The sequence below is a fragment of the Lithobates pipiens genome, unplaced genomic scaffold (assembly GCF_037356315.1).
Source record: "Lithobates pipiens isolate NorthernLeopardFrog02 unplaced genomic scaffold, aLitPip1_a1.2 Scaffold_8, whole genome shotgun sequence".
NCBI classification, from domain to species: Eukaryota; Metazoa; Chordata; class Amphibia; order Anura; family Ranidae; genus Lithobates; species Lithobates pipiens.
In genome coordinates, this window is record NW_027507903.1 from 351,193,564 (window position 1) to 351,211,695 (window position 18,132).

The following is an 18,132-nucleotide window of genomic DNA, read 5'->3' on the forward strand; positions in this document are numbered from 1 at the left end:
GCATGGCAGGTCAACATATGTCTGGTCAAGCATGTGGTGCCCAAGCGGCTGATGTTTTGGCCATGCGATATACGCTTGAGACATATGTTGCAAATAGCAGTGGTGCGATCTGATGCACTGCCCCCACCAAATAACTTTTGGAATAACGCGCAGAGGCAGTGCCCTGCACAGACGGAGCTATAAGGTGTGATTCAGTCGGTGTGCTGCTGCTAAGCTGGCCCCCGGAGGGCATCCTGCCTCATTGGAGATGTGCCTCCTCCTCCTCCTCTCTCCTACCAGGCACCCACGTGGAGTCAGTGACCTCATCATTCCCTCCCTCTTCATCACTGGAGCAAACCTGGCAGTATGCTGCAGCTTGTGGAACATGACTGCCAGATTGCTGTCCTTCTTGAGCATCCCCTCTCTCTGCGCTCATGCTACTGCCTTCCTCTAACTGAGTATCATCATCAGAGCCTTCAAAACACTGGGCATCCTCCTGGAGCATGTACCAAACACTGTGCTCAATCAGTTAGGGGGACTCCTCAGGAGGACATCGTGGGTCTAGGGAAGGAGTGACTGATGATGACATTGAGACGAGGGAAGAGGATGCGTTGGCAGTTGCTTTGTCATGGTCATCCACTCTACCAAGTCTTCGGCATGATGTGGCTCAACACGTCCAGCTGCCGAAAATAAGGACAAGCGTGTCCCATGGCCATGTGCTGATGGCGAATGCACCGCGTCCATGTCCAGCACTGTTGTCTCTAGACACAGAGCCTGCTTGCCCTCTTTTATTGGCTCATGACTGTCTGCCTCTCCTTGTTGGCCTTCCAGACATAGTAATGGCCTGCAGGGAGATGGGAAAACCAGCAATAGGGTAGTGTATATTGTGCTGGAGGCACACAACACCCACTAACTCCTGCAGATGCCTGTATGATAGAACACCAGCAATAAAGGGTAGATACAGGTGTATACTGTGCTGGAGGCACACAACACCCACTAACTCCTGCAGATGGCTCTATTAGAGAACTCCAGCAAGAAAGGGTAGATACAGGTGTATACTGTGCTGTGCTGGAGGCACACAACACCCACTAACTCCTGCAGATGGCTGTATTAGAGAACTCCAGCAATAAAGGGTAAATACAGGTGTATACTGTGCTGTGCTGGAGGCACACAACACACACTAACTCCTGTATATGGCTGTATTAGGGAAATCCAGCAATAAAGGGTAGATACAGGAGTATATTGTGCTGTACTGGAGGCACACAACACCCACTAACTCCTGCAGATGGCTGTATTGGAGAACAGCAATAAAGGGTAGATACAGGTGTATATTGTGCTGGGCTGGAGGCACACAACACCCACTAACTACTGCAGATGGCTGTATTAGAGAACACCAGCAATAAAGGGTAGATACAGGTGTATACTGTGCTGTACTGGAGGCACACAACACCCACTAACTCCTGCAGATAGCTGTATTGGAGAACAGCAATAAAGGGTAGATACAGGTGTATATTGTGCTGGGCTGGAGGCACACAACACCCACTAACTACTGCAGATGGCTGTATTAGAGAACACCAGCAATAAAGGGTAGATACAGGTGTATACTGTGCTGTGCTGGAGGCACACAACACCCACTAACTCCTGCAGGTGGCTGTATTAGAGAACTCCAGCAATAAAGGGTAGGTACGGGTGTATATTATGCTGTTCTAGGGGCACACAACACCTACTAACTCCTGCAGATGGCTCTATTAGAGAACACCAGCAATAAAGGGTAGGTACAGGTGTATATTGTGCTGTGCTGGAGGCACACGACACCCACTAACTCCTGCAGAATGCTGTATTAGAGAACACCAGCAATAAAGGGTAGATACAGGTGTATATTGTGCTATGCTGGAGGCACACAACACCCACTAACTCCTGCAGATGGCTCTATTAGAGAACAGCAATAAAGGGTAGACACAGGTGTATACTGCACTGGAGGCACACAACACCCAATAACTCCTGCAGATGGCTAGAGAACAGCAATAAAGGGTAGATACAGGTGTATACTGCGCTGAAGGTACACAACACCCACTAACTTCTGCAGACGCCGGAATACTACACAAGGCCGCCGTGGCGGCCTTATATAGTGTGGGGCGTGTACTAAACACCCTGAGCTATAATTGGCCACAGGCATCCTGCCTGTGGCCAATTATGGCTCTCCTCGTTGCCGTCGCTGTGATTGGCCAAGCATGCAGGGTCACAGTGCATGCTTGGCCAATCATGAGCCAGCAATGCACTGCAATGGCGCAGTGCATTGTGGGCCGTGAACGCCACACGAATTTGGCTTCGCCGAATGGGCGAACAGCCGGTGTTCGAGACGAACATGCGTTCGACTCGAACACCAAGCTCATCCCTATTTGTGATAATTAGGTCATGGATGGTAGTGAGTTTTTTACAAAGTGGGTATTCCAAAGGGCACAGGAGAATGGGAGGCTGGTTCTAGGCTGAAGAGGAATAGAAATGAGATTGTGTGATTGCGGCTGCTATCAGAGGATTGGGGGTGCCGAGTATGTTGGCTGAAGGTAAATTATGGCGGTCCAGGATTTGAGGAAATATATCCAGAATTTAGGAGAAGCAGAAGGGTGGGAGAGGTGATATGGAAATGCGTCTTATGTGGGGGGACCAGGGGCGTACCAAGCGGGGGGCGGGGGGGCGTTCTGCCCCAGGTGCCACACATTGAGGGGGGTGTAAGTGGCTGGGTGGCATTGCTATGGGGTTCACTCTGCACTCAGACACTGTCTGACAGAATCCTGAAGGGAATCCCTGGCTCTGGCTGCTATGTTTTTTGTGAGTTTTTTGTGAGCTGGAACACCCCCAGCACTGCGGCCGAAATAGTATGGTCTAGTTTCTGTTTTCACCTGCTAGCTCCACCCACCACTGCTGAGCAGCTGAGCTGAGTGTGTCATCATTCAGCGCAGGGGTGGCTGCTGTTACACTCTGTGTCCACATCATCTTCTGGAGTCTAACCTCCCCAGCTGAAGCGAAGAGCCGAGGTGAGCTGGTGATAGGAGGTGTGTGGGTTGTGAGAAGATGCTGGAGGAGTGTGTCTGTCCTGTCATCCTTACTGTGCTGGCCTGTCATAGAAGGGGAAGGGGAAGGGGGGGTTGCTGTGTCCACCACCACCCAGGTATAGTGTAGCTGACCTGATGGGGGGGGGTTGCAGAATGCAGGCATGTGCCATGTACCTATGTACAGGTTGTAGACTCCAGATTTTTGCTATGTATAGGTTGCAGAATCCAGGCGTGTGCTATGTACAGGTTGCAAAATGCAGGCGTGTGCTATATACAGGTTGCAGAACACAGGTGTGTGCTATGTACAGGTTGCAGAATGCAGGCGTGTGCTATATACAAGTTGCAGAATACAGGCGTGTGCTATGTACAGGTTGCAGAATGCAGGTGTGTGCTGTATACAGGTTGCAGAATCCAGGCGTGTGTGCTGTGTACAGGTTGCAGAATGCAGGCGTGTGTGCTGTGTACAGGTTGCAGAATGCAGGCGTGTGTGCTGTGTACAGGTTGCAGAATGCAGGCGTGTGCTGTGTACAGGTTGCAGAATGCAGGCGTGTGCTGTGAACAGGTTGCAGAATGCAGGCGTGTGCTGTGTACAGGTTGCAGAATGCAGGCGTGTGCGGTATACAGGTTGCAGAATGCAGGCGTGTGCGGTATACAGGTTGCAGAATGCAGGCATGTGTGGTATACAGGTTGCAGAATGCAGGCGTGTGCGGTATACAGGTTGCAGAATGCAGGCGTGTAATGTATACAGGTTGCAGAATCCAGGCGTGTGCTATGAACAGGTTGCAGAATCCAGGCGTGTGCTGTATACAAGTTGCAGAATGCAGGCATGTGCTGTATACAGGTTGCAGAATGCAGGTGTGTGCTGTATATTGCTGTGTGACCACCACCCACCTATAGTAGCTGAGCTGTGATCTTATCTGGTAAGGGGAGGGGGGGTGGTTTTGCTGTGTTCATAAACCAGGTATAGAGTAGATGAGCTGATCTGATAAAGGGGGGACTTACACCGACATCTTGCAGCCATCAGATCCATCCAGCAAGCAGCATGTCACAGTAGCATCTTGCCATCTTCCCTGCAGCCCTCAGATCCCATCCACGTCCAGCAAGCAACACGCCTTGTCAGCAGGTCAGTTCCCAAATCTGAATCAAATCATCAATGCCAATGCTGTCCCCAGGGACAGATCCGATCCAGAGATTGCCATACAGTGGGATCTCTGGATCAGATCTGTCCCTGAGGACAGTAGATAATGCAAAGTATGGGCCATACTTTGTATTGTCAGCTGTCTCCCCATCTCACTCTGATGTCTCCCTCATAGCAGCTCCAGTCCAGCTCTCCACTTTCCTGACTTTGGCACGATATGTCCAAAAATGTGGCATCTGCTCACACCTGAGTGACTGACACCTCTGTCATGTCCCGTCTATTGTCACTGGCTACCATGGATGAACAGCATCGGCTGTTATTACAAGGAGCGGGAGGGGACGTCCCCATCCCCCCACAGCTCCGCCCAGGTCTCCCATCCCACCCGCAGACCTGAGCCACCAGCCATCTGGCCAGAGACCCGAACAAAGCCGAATTTGCCTTTGATCAGGTCTCTGATGTGGAAAACGGGAAGCGACAGCACAGTGTCACTTCCGGTTTACTCGGTAGCCAACAGCGCCATTTAAAAAGAAAGCAGAATTAAAAAACACTGATCTTGGCAGAGGAGGGTGTTTTTTTGTGGGTGTTTTTACAGTTGGGGGGGGGTGCCAGATATAGGATGGGCCCTGGGTGCCAAATGCTCTAGGTACGCCCCTGGGGGGGACACATTCCGGTGTCCTGCAGGTTTTATTGGTATATGGGTTCAGAATTAGCAGGGTCTAATACGTGCAGTAATAAGGTGAAGACAGGAGTGAGGGTGATATATATAAGCTGTGGGGTGGAGAAGATGGGTGAAGGAGACAGAATTTAAGGAGAGGGGATGCAACTGTGTGAAGGAAAAGTAGGCCATGCATGATACAGATACAGAGTGATGAGATTGAGAGGAAGCCTGAATTAGAAAAAGTTTTATGGAGAATCAGGTCACCTGTAGTCTGTTTAGTGTTCTGCAGAAGTCTGTTGTGGATTTTCGCTTTGTGCATTCACTGATGTGCTGAGCCGAAGTGTAATACTTAATCCAATATGAATACTTTATCCAAGATGATAGTTACCTGTGCAAACCCCTGCCTGTGCATCCGATAGAGGAGGCCTAAATTTATACTTGAGTTTGAGTGAGGGTATTGACAATTATTTCGTCAGGATTGCATAGGAGGACCACATGGCTAACAGAATGAACTTCTCACACTGGAGGCTGACTACAAGACACAGCAAGAGAGCAGAAGAGTCATACTCATAAAGATAACAGCTCATAATTTAGGTATAGACAATAATAAAGCAGAATAAAGATCACAGTGATATGGACAGAGATAAAGAATTTGAAGGCAGCATAGATCACCAAACGCACATACAGAATTAGCAAGCAGATCCCAGTTTAAATTAAAGGATATTGGTAACAGTGGTAGTGATTATTAGGCTGTATCTAGGGTACAGTGGTAGTAAATTGTTCCCAAGGCAGTTTAGTTGTGTTTGGAGGCATTGACATGGATGTCTGAGAAAGATACAGATGGCTTGATCATAAAACATTTTTTACCATGCATAATATATTTTGTAACTATTTTTGTATTTGTTGTTTATAACTAATGGTTGCTGTGGTCAGTTTAATTTAAGAAAAAAAGTAGTTGTCTGGTCATTGTGTGGGATGGAAAATTTTAGTTTTAGGTAATAATTTGGTATTCATTTGTAAAGCCTCATTGTCCTCAATCCCTTAGCTAAGTAAGCACTATATGGCCAGGAAAAAAAAATGCATTGATAAAGAGAACTAGTCACTGCATATTATTTACATGGGTGTTACAATTATATCATTTTAATTATGCAAATGAGAAATTCATGATGATAATTGTTACCATTTCAGTATATTATTTATTTTATATGCAACGCTAAACACTTCACTATTGCAGAGACTCCCACCTCTTCATTCCAATTAATGCCATTTTTTTCTTATTATTCTCTAATTAGTGTCATTTACTGGTTAATTAAAACAATAATGTTTCCCTTAAATTAAAACATTTCACCCTTATTTTAAATACTTCTTGCAATACTGCAAAAAAAAGAAAAAAAAAAGAAAAAAAAGAGAACATTTAAAGGAACACAGTAATGGAATTTGCTCCTGATATAAAGTAATGACATTAGGGAATATTTCATTAGTGCACTTTTGAAGCATAACTAAGGCCCTAATGCTGGCACTACACATTCAAATCTGATGAGCTGCCATGTAGTATTCAGGTCTACCTGATTGTGTACAAATTCAGTGAACAGAATAGATACTTATATAATTTTGGTAGCTCTAAAGATAATTGTACAATCAAATGGTAAAGTGTATGGCCAGCTTAAGACTTAAATGGGTTGTAAAGCTTTGTTTTTTATTTTATAAATAGGTTCCTTTAAGCTAGTGCATTGTTGGTTCACTTACCTTTTCCTTCGATTTCCCTTCAAAATGTTTTTTTTCTTTGCCTGAATTTCTCACTTCCTGTTTCTCCTTAGTAAACTTCACACCATCATCCGAGCGGTGTTTAGTCAGCCAGAACAGCTTACTGAACAGCTTACTGAGGAGGAACAGGAAGTGAGAAATTCAGACAAAGAAAACAAAGAAAAAAAATTTAGAAGGGAAATCGAAGGAAAAGGTAAGTGAACCAAAAATGCACTAGCTTAAAGGAACCTATTTAGAAAATAAAAAAACAAACCTTTACAACCCCTTTAAAAAAGGACTAGGGTTTAGCACTATGCTCAGGGTTTGTGGACTTTCTGGTGGGTTTGCTGCATATCCTGCAAACTGAACTTTGTTCAGTCCCCTCATAAGTACTGCATGCATGCTTTATTTCAACCTAAAAGGTTTTATATTATTTTCTGTATCACCCAAAATTATTTTGCATCCCATGTGACCTTCCAGTGACTGCCAGTCATTTTAAGCAGCCTTTAGCCACTTGTCTACCCATTTTCTTTCCATTTTTGGCATGCATTTTAAAATTTCAGTTTTTTGCTTTTTTGGGATTACTGTAAACCTCCCAAAAAATATATATTTTCTAAAAGTAGAGACCCTGGAGAATACAATGGTGGTAGCTGCAATGTTTGGCCACACAATATTTGTGCAGTAAGGCTACTTTCACACTGGGGCGCTCAGCACGCTGGCGGTAAAGCGGCGCTAGATTTAGCAGCGCTTTACCATCGTTTTAGCGGCGCTGACCAGCCGCTAGCAGTTTTAACCCCCGCTAGAGGCCGAAAAAGGGTTAAAAACGCCGGCAAAGCACCCGCAAAGCTGCAGGCGGGTTTGAAGCGCTGCCCCATTGTTTTCAATGGGAAGGCGCGCTTTAGGAACGGTAAAGATGCGGCTTGCAGGACTTTTTTGATCGTCCTGCAAGCGCACCGCTCCAGTGTGAAAGCCCTCACGGCTTTCACATTGGAGTGCACTGAGCAGCTCTTTCAGGGTGCTTTCCAGGCGCTATTTTTAGCACTTTAGTGCCTGCAAAGCGACTCAGTGTGAAAGGGGCTTTATTTATCAAACACAAATTTTCAGGAAAAAAAACCCCTAAAATTAGTTTGATTGCCAACAAACATAGGGGTTCATTTACTAAAACTGGAGCATGTAAAGTCTCCTGCAGCACTTTGTCAAAGCTTCATTGAACAAGCTGAATTTAGAAGATGATAGGCTACCATGCACAGCTACACCAGATTTTGTACTCCCCAGGCTTAATAACTGAACCCCACAATATTACACCTGTTTTTTGGTAAAATATAAAAGATGGAGTATTTTCAAGTACCCATAATTATCCATATGCTACACTTTAAAAAAGCCTTTTCAGATTATCAGTTTAGAGTTAACCATGAACTATGGCCCTGTAATTAGAAAATTAAGTGAAGCCAACCAAACAAAATGATACCACATCCCAAATATTAAATTTAAAAAAGAAAGCAAAGGGGGAGGTAACTAACCTCAACGGGACTTTTAACGGTATCAAACATTACATATATTAACAAAGGTCAAATAGCAATCACTCAAAAAGATTTTTTTAAAAGAAAAATGATTTTTTCAAAAAAAAATGATTATACAAAAAATATCAAATTTTTGCTAAAACAGCACTATAAATACATATATATATATCCATACAATACATTAAGATCAGGAGGAATCATTAGTGAACTCAGTCAATGTAGTAAGATGCTCGACATGTTTCACTCATAGACGAGTTTCTTCAGGAGCTTTGAGTATCATTGACAAGTGTAATACTGCATGGATAAACACATACAAAGAAAGTGATTAAATAATACATGTGCCATTATTTACAATAAGCTTTAAAGAAAAGCAAATAATTAAATCTGATTGCTACAAAAAATATTGATATATACATAGGTTATATATATGGGGGGGCAAAGCATTAGGGTCGTTCAACAATCTAGGAGGCTGAGGGATCATACACTCACCTACTGTGTATTCACACAACTAAATCAAAATGATCACGTATTGCAAAAAAGTGTGAAGAGCCTCAATGGAAAATAGGAAGGGAGACATCCAGGCTGTAGATGCTTGCAGGGAGGTGCTTCAAATAGCAGTTTACATGTATACTATTAAAAAAGAGAGAATTCCAATGTAATTGGGAAATCATACATATTGACTCCCAGGAATCGCTCTGATTTTGCGACTTCTGAGAGAAACTGCATGGGTTAAAATTAAAGTCAATTACCTGATAGGATCCACATTAGAAAGCCTGAACCCATATTTAGGGATCAGGAGCTGCCATAAATAGATCACAGTATCCAGGATGGACAGGGAAGATATCCTCCTAGCCACTCTCATACAGAGTAAGAATGGGCTTTGTATTCCCGTAGGGCTAACGAGTCTGGTGTGCATAAAGAAAGAGAAACAGACGAGCAAACAATAGCCAAGGATTAGTTGCAGTATGTTGCTGAGTAAGCATTCAAATCAAGAGTAAAGGTTGAGCTGAAAATCAGAAGGAAAACACCTACATACCTGATAGCACAGACATAAGAGTCTTGCATGTACACAGTCCTCCACTGAGTGAATGAAAGGCAGACAAATGCTGCCTTATAAAGCCCTCCCCCCAGCACGGCGGCGTCTGGGAACGCCCCCGGTGGGCGGGCGAAGGTATCTCCACACTGAGTCTCGGAAAGAGCCGAGGGGTGTACCGCGCATGCGCGCCATGACGTAAACCGTCGTCACCCGCGCACAGCGGCCATTTTGGAAAATCCAGATTGCCACCCACAGTGCTGGCAAAATGGAAGCTTCCCAAAATACACCTACCTGCACCTGCGTAAAGCCATAAACACAGGATATGCCAAATACGCTGGGGGAATCCATAATAAACTGTGCATAGATTAGAATGGAAGAGCAGTAAGGAGAGAACAGGTATTGAGAATGTAGCATCACTTAACTCTGATACTACCATCAGTGGAAAGGAACAGTACCGGTACTCAACCAATCTGCTCATTGATATATCACAGCGAAGGATATAAATCAACCTTCATTGAGGAGCAAACAAATCTGCTTCTATATGGAGGGGAGATAATCCTATCATATAAGGCAAATGTAGCCAACAGAGTGCTGAGAAAAAAGGGACTTACATATATATAGCCGCGCACCAGTAGATCAATTAATGCGAGACTGTAATAAGGTGAGTATATATAGATGCCCCAGTCTCCTGATTAATCGACCATTTGAACATATAGATCAACACATAGGTGCTACCTGTGCCCCTGGTTTAAATGACTCGTTGAGTTATAAACCTTTTCTCTGAGGATTACACTACAATTCTTTTTCTTTTTTCTCTTTTAACATCTTATTCTTTTTTCATTTTCCCCCTTTTTTCTTTTTATTCATTTTTCTATCGAATAGATGGGCACTGTGCACTTATGTGTTGATCTATATGTTCAAATGGTCGATTAATCAGGAGACTGGGGCATCTATATATACTCACCTCGCTATAACCTGCTATTTAAAATAAAATAAAAATATATTTTTTCATTTTAGCTACAATTTGTTTATCTCCATATTTCATTTTTGAAGAAAACCTTTAAAACCATAACTTTATGAGTAATGGAACGGGATATCTCTGGACTGAAGCTTGTACGGGCGCCCGGGCCTTATTACAGTCTCGCATTAATTGATCTACTGGTGCGCGGCTATATATATGTAAGTCCCTTTTTTCTCAGCACTCTGTTGGCTACATTTGCCTTATATGATAGGATTATCTCCCCTCCATATAGAAGCAGATTTGTTTGCTCCTCAATGAAGGTTGATTTATATCCTTCGCTGTGATATATCAATGAGCAGATTGGTTGAGTACCGGTACTGTTCCTTTCCACTGATGGTAGTATCAGAGTTAAGTGATGCTACATTCTCAATACCTGTTCTCTCCTTACTGCTCTTCCATTCTAATCTATGCACAGTTTATTATGGATTCCCCCAGCGTATTTGGCATATCCTGTGTTTATGGCTTTACGCAGGTGCAGGTAGGTGTATTTTGGGAAGCTTCCGTTTTGCCAGCACTGTGGGTGGCAATCTGGATTTTCCAAAATGGCCGCTGTGCGCAGGTGACGACGGTTTACGTCACGGCGCGCATGCGCGGTACACCCCTCGGCTCTTTCCGAGACTCAATGTGGAGATACCTTCGCCCGCCCACCGGGGGCGTTCCCAGACGCCGCCGTGCTGGGTGGAGGGCTTTATAAGGCAGCATTTGTCTGCCTTTCATTCACTCAGTGGAGGACTGTGTACATGCAAGACTCTTATGTCTGTGCTATCAGGTATGTAGGTGTTTTCCTTCTGATTTTCAGCTCAACCTTTACTCTTGATTTGAATGCTTACTCAGGACCATAATGCAACTAATCCTTGGCTATTGTTTACTCGTCTGTTTCCCTTTCTTTATGCACACCAGACTCGTTAGCCCTACGGGAATACAAAGCCCATTCTTACTCTGTATGAGAGTGGCTAGGAGGATATCTTCCCTGTCCATCCTGGATACTGTGATCTATTTATGGCAGCTCCTGATCCCTAAATATGGGTTCAGGCTTTCTAATGTGGATCCTATCAGGTAATTGACTTTAATTTTAACCCATGCAGTTTCTCTCAGAAGTCGCAAAATCAGAGCGATTCCTGGGAGTCAATATGTATGATTTCCCAATTACATTGGAATTCTCTCTTTTTTAATAGTATACATGTAAACTGCTATTTGAAGCACCTCCCTGCAAGCATCTACAGCCTGGATGTCTCCCTTCCTATTTTCCATTGAGGCTCTTCACACTTTTTTGCAATACGTGATCATTTTGATTTAGTTGTTTGAATACACAGTAGGTGAGTGTATGATCCCTCAGCCTCCTAGATTGTTGAACGACCCTAATGCTTTGCCCCCCCATATATATAACCTATGTATATATCAATATTTTTTGTAGCAATCAGATTTAATTATTTGCTTTTCTTTAAAGCTTATTGTAAATAATGGCACATGTATTATTTAATCACTTTCTTTGTATGTGTTTATCCATGCAGTATTACACTTGTCAATGATACTCAAAGCTCCTGAAGAAACTCGTCTATGAGTGAAACATGTCGAGCATCTTACTACATTGACTGAGTTCACTAATGATTCCTCCTGATCTTAATGTATTGTATGGATATATATATATGTATTTATAGTGCTGTTTTAGCAAAAATTTGATATTTTTTGTATAATAATTTTTTTGGGAAAAAATCATTTTTCTTTTAAAAAAATCTTTTTGAGTGATTGCTATTTGACCTTTGTTAATATATGTAATGTTTGATACCGTTAAAAGTCCCGTTGAGGTTAGTTACCTCCCCCTTTGCTTTCTTTTTTAAATGGCCCTGTAATTGTAGCTCTTAATCATCTAAAAACAGGTGGAACATGTAACATGTTCCAAACATGAACTTATCCTTTAACTAAATTCTTGCCAAGTCAAGACCATCCAGATTTGTACACTACTGATTACTACTGTCTAAAAGGGTATATCCCATTGGAAAGATAAACTTTACCCTCTTTTTAAAATAATATAAACAAATACATTAAAATAGCATTTTTTTGTCTTACTCACCAGTAAAATCACATCATGGGACACAGAGCAACCATAGTAATGGCTATATGGGTTATACGCCACCTACTGGTGAATGGACACTGGCAGATGTCCACCAGTATGTAACACCTCCTACACATGAAGGACCTCCGTTTTGTAGCAAAGCAATAAATATCCCCCAAAAAAGATGGGAGGGACCTCTGTGCCCTGTGATGTACTCCACGAAAAGGATTTTGCAGGCAAATATGATGACAAAATTATATTTTCTTTATTGTACATCACGGGACCCAGAGCAACCATAATAATGACTATATGGGATGTCCTAAAGCAATGCACTTGAGGGGAGGGAGACACAATCACAGAAGATGCCACCTGAGGAGGACTCATTCTGCCACCCCAAAACATACTGTGGCCAAAGCAGTATCCTCTGTGGCTGTGATATATATCTGGTAAAATTCTGTGAACGTATAAACAAAAGGCCATGTAATGGCCTTAAATCCTGAGCCTCCTTGGCCTTTCAAGCCACAGGCTTGAATAATTAACTGGCAAATCCAAATGAAAATAGTTAACTTGAATGCCTCCTGCCCATCCTGGGCACTACCAGCAGCACAAACCAGGATTCCTGACCTGTACTGACTAGGGATGAGCTTCGTGTTCGAGTCGAACGTACGTTCGACTCGAACATTGGCTGTTCGTCCGTTCGGCGAAATCCGAACATTTTGGTTCGTTCGTGTCAAATTCGCGTGGCGCTCACGGCCCACAATGCACTGCGATGGCGCAGTGCATTGCTGGCTCATGATTGGCCAAGCATGCACTGTGACACTGTGGCAGGATGCCTGTGGCCAATCATAGCTCAGGCTGTGTAGTGCACGCCCCACACTATATAAGGCCGCCATCGCGGCGGCCTCGTGTAGTGTGTTGGCGTCTGAAGCAGTGGGTGTTCTGTGTACCTTCAACACAGTACACACCGATCATTTTCGGCCGATTTTCTATCTTGCTGTTGTGTAGTGGTTATTGTCTGCGTGCCCTGACCGCAGTATACACCGCTATATTCACCTGACCTATATAGCTAGTGATCTATCTTTTATAATAGAGCTTGCAGTCAGTAGTGTTAGGAGATAGTGCGTGCTGTCTGCGTGCTCTGTACCCAGTACATACCGCTATATCCACCTACATAGCTCTTCTCTATTTGAGCCCACTTGCCATCTGCAGGAGTTATTGGAAGTTGTGTGTGCCTCCAGCACAGCACAGTATACATCTGTATATACCCCTTTATCTCTGGTGTTCTCTGGTTATTGTCTGCGTGCCCTGACCGCAGTATACACCGCTATATTCACCTCACCTATATAGCTAGCAATAGTGATCTATCTTTTATAATAGAGCTTGCAGTCAGTAGTGTTAGGAGATAGTGCGTGCTGTCTGCGTGCTCTGTACCCAGTAGTGTTAGGAGATAGTGCGTGCTGTCTGCGTGCTCTGTACCCAGTACATACCGCTATATCCACCTACATAGCTGTTCTCTATTTGAGCCCACTTGCCATCTGCAGGAGTTATTTAAAAGTTGTGTGTGCCTCCAGCACAGCACAATATACATCTGTATATACCCCTTCATCTCTGGTGTTCTCTGGTTATTGTCTGCGTGCCCTGACCGCAGTATACACCACTATATTCACCTCACCTATATAGCTAGTAGTAGTGATCTATCTTTTATAATAGAGCTTGCAGTCAGTAGTGTTAGGAGATAGTGCGTGCTGTCTGCGTGCTCTGTACCCAGTAGTGTTAGGAGATAGTGCGTGCTGTCTGCGTGCTCTGTACCCAGTACATACCGCTATATCCACCTACATAGCTGTTCTCTATTTGAGCCCACTTGCCATCTGCAGGAGTTATTGGAAGTTGTGTGTGCCTCCAGCACAGCACAGTATACATCTGTATATACCCCTTTATCTCTGGTGTTCTATAATAAAGGCATCTGCAGGAGTTAGTGGGTGTTGTGTGCCTCCAGCACAATATACACTACCCAACTGCTGTTTTACCCAACTCCCTTCAGGCCATTACCATGTCTGGAAGGCCAGCAAGGAGAGGCAGACAGGCGCGAGCCGATAAAAGAGGGCAAGCAGGCTCTGTGTCTAGAGACAACAGTGCTGGTCGTGGACGCGGTGCATTGTCATCAGCACGTGGCCATGGGACATGCTTGTCCTTTTCGGCAGCTGGACATGTTGAACCGCAACATGCCCACGACTTGGTAGAGTGGATGACCAAGCCCTCTTCATCCTCCTCATCCTCTCTCACCCAGTCTCCGGGTAGTAGCAAAGCAGCTGCCAACGCATCGTCTTCCCTCCTCTCAATGTCATCATCAGTGACTCCTTCCCTAGACCCACCACGTCCTCCTGAGGAGTCTCCTGAACTCTTTGAGCACAGTGTTGGGTACATGCACCAGGAGGATGCCCAGTGTTTTGTGGGCTCTGATGATGACACTCAGCTAGAGGAAGGCAGTAGCGTGAGCGCAGACAGAGGGGATGCTCAAGAAGGACAGCAATCTGGCAGTCATGTTCCACAAGCTGCAGCATACTGCCAGGTTTGCTACAGCGATGAAGAGGGAGGGGATGATGAGGGCACTGACTCCACGTGGGTGCCTGGAAGGATGGAGGAGGAGGAGGAGGAGGAGGAGGCACATGTCCAACGAGGCAGGATGCCCTCCGGGGGCCAGCTTAGGGGCAGCACACCGATTGAATCACACCGCAGAGTTCCGCCTATGCAGAGCGCTGCCTCTGCGCGTTATTCTAAAAGTTCTTTGGTGTGGGCCTTTTTTGAGACGAGTGCATCAGATCGCACCGCTGCTATTTGCAACATATGTCTCAAGCGTATCTCACGTGGCCAAAACATCAGCCGCTTGGGCACCACATGCTTGATCAGACATATGTTGACCTGCCATGCAGCTCGTTGGCAAGCGTACCTCAAAGACCCACACCAAAGAACAAAGCGGACCTCTCCTTGCTCCTCATCAGCTGGCATCTCCAACCCCACTAGACCTTCAGTCCTCTCTGAAACCTGCTCTGAGAGGAATGAAGGTGTAGAATTAGGTGTGTCACAGCCAAGTGCTTCCGGGAACTCTGCTAGCGGTACACCCACGTCCGATTATAGCAGGCAAATGTCCCTGCCCCAGCTGCTGGACCGGCGGAAGAAGTTCACTCCCAGCCATCCACATGCCCAGCGGTTGAATGCTAGCTTGGCTAAATTGCTAGCACTTCAACTGCTGCCTTTTCAGTTGGTAGACTCGGCCCCCTTCCGTGAGTTTGTACAATGTGCGGTTCCTCAGTGGCAGGTCCCCAAACGCCACTTTTTCTCACGGAAGGCGATTCCGGCTCTCTACCGGCATGTGGAAGGCAATGTCCTTGCCTCGCTGGACAGGGCGGTCAGCGGTAAGGTGCATATTACCGCTGACTCATGGTCCAGCAGGCATGGACAGGGACGTTACCTGTCTTTCACGGCCCATTGGGTCACTCTTCTGGCAGCTGGGAAGGATGCAGGACAAGGTGCAGTAGTGTTGGAGGTTGTTCCGCCACCACGCCTCCAAAATGCTACTATTGGTTGTGACACACCTCTCTACTCCACCCCCTCCTCTTCTTCTTCCTCCATGGCCTCTTCCAGTGCTCTGTCCTCCGAACCAGCGGTGCTCCGTAGGCGTTCCAGGGGCTACGCAAGTACGCAGGCAAAACGATGCCATGCAGTGCTTGCGCTGGTTTGTTTGGGGGACAGGAGCCACACTGGGGCGGATGTTTTGTCAGCTCTGCAGGGGCAGGCCGAGAGGTGGTTGACGCCACGCCAGCTTAAGCCAGGAATGGAGGTTTGCGACAATGGCACCAACCTCCTCTCCGCCCTCCGACAGGGACAACTGACCCATGTGCCCTGTGTAGCTCACGTCGTTAACCTGGTGGTGCAGCGGTTCTTGGGCAGGTACCCCGGCTTACAGGATGTCCTGAAGCAGGCCAGGAAAGTCTGTGTGCATTTCTGCCGATCATTTAATGCCTGTGCTCGGCTGGCTGAGCTCCAAAAGGAGTTGAACCTGCCCAAGAACCGCCTTATATGTGACATGCCCACCAGATGGAACTCAACATTGGCCATGCTGCAGCGGCTGCACATGCAGCAGAGGGCCATCAATGAGTACCTGTGCGACTACGGCACCAGGACAGGGTCAGGGGAGCTTGGTTTTTTTCTCACCACGCCAGTGGGGCATGATCAGGGATGCATGCACTGTCCTGTCACCGTTTGAGGAGGCCACAAGGATGGTGAGCAGTGACAGTGCATGCATCAGTGACACTGTACCTCTTGTCCACCTCTTGGAGCATACGCTGCGTGGAATAATGGACAGGGCACTTGAGGCAGAACAGAGGCAGGAAGAGGAGGACTTCCTTGCCTCTCAAGGCCCCCTTTATCCAGACAGTGTTCCTGCTGTGCCACCCATCACACAGGAAGAGGATGAGGAGGAGGAAGAGGAGGAGGAAGATGATTGTGTCAGCATGGAGGTGGAGGCTGGCACTCAGCATCAGCATCAGCAGCAGCAGCAGCAGTCCTGTAGGGATGATTTACAGTCCCAAGAAACACGTGGACTTGTACGTGGCTGGGAGGAGGTAGCTGCGGATCATGTTGTCCTTAGTGACCCAGAGGACTCCGGACCGAATGCCTCAGCTAACCTACGCTGCATGGCCTCCCTGATCCTGCAAAGCCTGCGGAAGGATCCTCGTATTCTTCGGATCAAGGAGAGGGACCATTACTGGCTGGCCACTCTCCTTGATCCACGGTACAAGGGTAAGGTTGCCGACCTTATCTTGCCATCGCAGAGGGAGCAGAGGATGAGACATCTCCGGGAGGCCTTGCAGAAAGGTCTGTGCAACGCGTTCCCAGAGACTGGGAGGTTACAAACTCCTGGTCCTGGACAACGTGTTGCTGAGGCATCGGTCAGAAGGAGCGGTGGAGAAGGTGGCCGTCTGACTGATGCTTTCAGACAATTTTTTAGTCCGCAGCCCCAAGGTATGATCGGTTCCAGCACCCATCGCCAGCATCTGATTTACATGGTGCAGGAATACCTAGGGGCAAGGTCAGACTTGGACACCTTTCCCACCGAAAATCCTCTGGCTTACTGGGTCTTGAGGATGGATCACTGGCCAGAGCTTGCACAGTATGCAATTGAGCTACTGGCCTGTCCTGCATCCAGCGTTCTTTCGGAACGCACCTTCAGTGCTGCTGGTGGCTTTGTTACCGATCACAAGGTGCGCCTGTCCACCGAATCAGTTGATCGACTGACCTTCATCAAGAGGAATCAGTCTTGGATCACCCACAGCTACCAAGCACCTGAAGCTGATGTAACCGAATAATTTTTTTTGAAATACCACATCCCTTCAAGACTGCCTATGCTGATGCTGAGTGACTGTCCTGTTATGTTGATTGTCTATCCTCTTCCTCCTCCGCTGATATGTTGGAAGAACATTTCTGGTTCTGGTTGATGCCATCAGCCCAATTTTTCTGCCCCTGTTTAACAGGGGCGTTTAACCACTTGCCGACCGCCGCACGACGATATACGTCGGCAGAATGGCACGGGCAGGCATATGGGCGTATATATAAGTCCCTGCCTGCCCGCGGGTGGGGGGCCCGATCGGGCCCCCCCCCGGTGCCTGGGGCGGTCGGCATTCCTTCGAGAGCGATCCGGGATGAGGGGGCGGCCATTCATTCATGGCCACCCCCTCACGATCGCTCTCGACGAATGGAAATCCTCCGTGACATCACTTCCTCTCCTGTAATGTAAACACAGGAGAGGAAGTGATGTATTCTCTCCTCCGTGTCGGTATTTTTCGTTCCGGCACCGAGGAGAGAGGTTCGGTGAGTTGCACCAACACACCACACATACAGTAGAACATGCCAGGCACACTCACACCCCCCCTT

At 46.3% G+C, this 18,132-nt stretch overlaps 2 long non-coding RNA genes across 2 annotated transcripts; one reads left to right on the top strand and one right to left on the bottom strand.

Annotated features, from left to right (window-relative positions):
• Positions 1-8,363: 8,363 nt before the first annotated feature.
• Positions 8,364-9,167, bottom strand: LOC143962601 (uncharacterized). Its single transcript, XR_013270733.1, has 3 exons — positions 9,128-9,167; positions 8,841-8,996; positions 8,364-8,721 (listed from the first exon to the last, which is right to left on the bottom strand). It is a non-coding gene; the product is annotated as an uncharacterized LOC143962601 (long non-coding RNA).
• Positions 9,168-10,877: 1,710 nt separating this feature from the next.
• LOC143962602 (uncharacterized) lies at positions 10,878-11,432 on the top strand. The gene is made up of 3 exons (XR_013270734.1): positions 10,878-10,917; positions 11,049-11,204; positions 11,324-11,432. It is a non-coding gene; the product is annotated as an uncharacterized LOC143962602 (long non-coding RNA).
• The last annotated feature ends 6,700 nt before the right edge of the window (positions 11,433-18,132 follow it).